Source organism: Rhinopithecus roxellana, chromosome 6, assembly GCF_007565055.1.
Source record: "Rhinopithecus roxellana isolate Shanxi Qingling chromosome 6, ASM756505v1, whole genome shotgun sequence".
NCBI lineage: Eukaryota > Metazoa > Chordata > Mammalia > Primates > Cercopithecidae > Rhinopithecus > Rhinopithecus roxellana.
The window spans coordinates 147,345,637-147,349,173 of NC_044554.1; the positions used below are offsets into that span (position 1 = coordinate 147,345,637).

At 44.7% G+C, this 3,537-nt stretch overlaps 1 pseudogene; it reads left to right on the top strand.

The window, feature by feature from the left end:
* Positions 1-1,733: 1,733 nt before the first annotated feature.
* Positions 1,734-3,314, top strand: LOC104681901 (annotated as a pseudogene).
* The last annotated feature ends 223 nt before the right edge of the window (positions 3,315-3,537 follow it).

Genomic DNA, 3,537 nt, shown 5'->3' on the forward strand with positions numbered 1-3,537 from the left:
TTTTGAGGCGGAGTCTCGCTCTGCCACCCAGGCTGGAGTGCAGTGGCCGGATCTCAGCTCACTGCAAGCTCCGCCTCCCGGGTTTACGCCATTCTCCCGCCTCAGCCTCCTGAGTAGCTGGGACTACAGGCGCCCGCCTTGTCGCCCGGCTGGTTTTTTGTATTTTTAAGTAGAGACAGGGTTTCACCGTATTAGCCAGGATGGTCTCGATCTCCTGACCTCGTGATCCGCCCGTCTTGGCCTCCCAAAGTGCTGGGATTACAGGCTTGAGCCACCGCGCCTGGCCTCCCTAAATTCTTTTATTATACTGCAAAATATCTTTATTTTCTGGTTATCAAGTAGTAGATCTTCACTGTAGAAAATTTGAAACATACGGAAAATATAAAGAAAATTTTTAAAGTATCTATGATTCTTCAATCTTGGGGTCTTATTTATTTATTTAGAGACATAGTCTTGCCCTGTTGCCCAGGCTGGAGTGCAATGGCGCGATCTCAGCTCACTGCAACCTCTGCCTCCCGGGTTCAAGCAATTCTCCTGGCTCAGCCTCCCACATAGCTGGGATTACAGACGTGTGCCACAACGCCCAGCTAATTTTTGTGTTTTTAGTAGAGACGGGGTTTCACCATGTTGGCCAGGCTGGTCTTGAACTCCTGACCTCATGATCCACCCACCTCGGCCTCTCAAAGTGCTGGGATTACAGGTGTGAGCCACTGGGCCTGGCCGGGGTGTTTATTTTTAAAAAGCCAACAGTGAACATTATTTGAAATCTTATTAAATGTTAAACATTTTTTTCTGAATTAAAGATTTCCTCATTTAAACCCTGATTCATTCTTCTGCTAAGGATCTTGCTCTAGTGTCAAAGCTCCCTAATGCTACACTTCAAATGAAACTTAGTTCTAGAATGACTCCTTTTCAGATAAGTGGACAATAAGTTGTGGGCAAAGGTTTAGCCTGGGTCATCTCACTGGGGTCTTGGTGAAATCACTATTTCCTTTTTAGTGTAATATTCTGTGAATAAAATCAAGATTAGAACAATGCTTGCAATTAAAGGGATTACTCAGTAGTAATAAGATAATCAGAAAATGAAGTATCAGCCCCAGCTGCAAGGAAGTGTGGGGATGTGAGTATTTTGAGTAGGACACATTGCTGCTCTAGATAAAATGTTTCTGAAATGGAAGGTGAAAAGGGAGTAATAACTAGTAGGCTGCTAGCTGTGCCTGCCACAGAGATTCTCACAGAGCCACTTAGAACAATTCGGGACAGAAACCTAAGACTTCTAGCCACACATCCCATGAGTTGTGAGCTACAGAGGAGTTATTATGCCCACTTTTCCATATAAACCTGAAACCAAGTAAACAAAATAGTTATGTTTTAGAATTGTTCAACACAGGTAGTGAGAGATAAAGTAATAGCTTCACAGAGCACATGGAATTTTACTGAACCAAATCATGTAGATGTACTTATGGCTGAATTCACCTTCTATCTTCAGTAGGCTTTTAAAAGCCAAGTCTCTGGAAGCAAATTCTTTCCAGATACAACTATCTTAGGATAGTTGTATCCATGTCAAGAAATGTTTGTTCTATGACGGGTGCGATGGCTCATATCTGTGATCCCAGCACTTTGGCAAAAGGATCGCTTGAGCCCAGGAGTTCAAAACTAGCCCAGGCAACATAGCAAGACCTCATCCGTACAAAAAATTTTAAAAACTAGGCAGCTTGAGTGGCCAGGGCAAGATGGGTCAAAGTCAGAGTAGTGGTCATGGTCTTGGAGCTGGCAAGAAGGATGACAAGGACAAGAAAAAGAAATGTGAACCTCCTATACCAGCTAGAGTGAGGAAGAAGAAGAAAATCAAGGGACCAGATGCTGCCAGCAAACTGCCACTGATGACACCTCACACTCAGTGCGGGTTAAAATGATTGAAAGTTGGAATTAAAGACTGTCTTCTCATGAAGGAAGAATTCATTAGAAATCAGGAACAAATGAAACTATTAGAAGGAAAGCAAGAGGAGGAAAGATCAAAAGTGGATGATCTGAGGGGAGCCTGATGTCAGTAGGAACCTTGGAAGAGAGTATTGAAGACAATCACGCCATCATGTCTACATCTGTGGGCTCAGAGCACTACGTCAGCATTCTTTGATTTGTAGACAAGGATCTGCTGGAACCTGGCTGCTCGGTTCCTGCTCAACCACAAGGTGCATGCCGTGATATGGGTTGCTGATGGATGACATGGATCCCCTAGTCACAATGATGAAGGTGGAAAAGACCCCCCCGGAGACCTATGCTGATATTGGGGGGTTGGACAGCCAAATTCAGGAAATTAAGGAATCCATTCTGAATATTATGAAGAGATGGGTATAAAGCCCCCTAAGGGGGTCATTCACTATGGTCCACGTGACACAGATGAAACCTTGTTAACCAAAGCAGCAGCAAACCACACCTTAGTCACTCTCTTGCAAGTGATCAGCTCTGAATTTATTAAGAAATACCGGCCGGGCGCGGTGGCTCAAGCCTGTAATCCCAGCACTTTGGGAGGCCGAGACGGGCGGATCACGAGGTCAGAAGATCGAGACCATCCTGGCTAACACGGTGAAACCCCGTCTCTACTAAAAATACAAAAAACTAGCCGGGCGAGGTGGCGGGCGCCTGTAGTCCCAGCTACTCAGGAGGCTGAGGCAGGAGAATGGCGAGAACCCGGGAGGCGGAGCTTGCAGTGAGCTGAGATCCGGCCACTGCACTCCAGCCTGGGCGACAGAGCGAGACTCCGTCTCAAAAAAAAAAAAAAAAAAAGAAATACCTATGTAATGGGCCCAAACTCACATGGGAATTGTTTCTAGTTGCTGAAAAACATGCACCTTCCATCATGTTTATTGATGAAATCGATGCTATTGGGACAAAAGATATGACTCAAATTCTGGTAATGAGAGAGAAATTCAGCAAATAATGTTGGAAATGTTGAACCAGTTGGATGGATTTGATTCAAGGGGAGATGTGAAAGTTATCATATCCACAAGCCGAATAGAAACTTTGGATCTAGCACTTATCAGACCAGGCTACATTGACAGGAAGCTCGAGTTCCCCCGCCTGATGAAAAGACTAAGAAGTGCATCTTTCAGATGCGCACAAGCAGCATGACACTGGCCAATGATGTAACACTGGAACAACTTGACACTTGACATGAAGGCAATTTGCACAGAAGCTAGTCTGATGGCCTTAAGAGAACATGGAATGAAAGTAATAATGAAACCTTCAAAAAATCTCAAGAAAATGTTCTTTATAAAGAACAGGAAGACACCCCCAAGGGGCTCTGTCTCTAGTGAACCACAGTTGCCATCAGGAAAATGGCTGGGAGATTTCCCAAGCCCTCAAAGGGATGAGGTTGGGGGAGTTGCCCAGAGGAATTTGTGTTCCAGTTTATTTTTATGAACAACACATCCTGTGAGTCTTTTGGAGTATGATGTGTAAGACATCCACGGGGCTGCCTTTGTCGGTCGGTCACTCTGCAACACTCTGCTTCCCAATAAACTGTGCTTTTTCTTT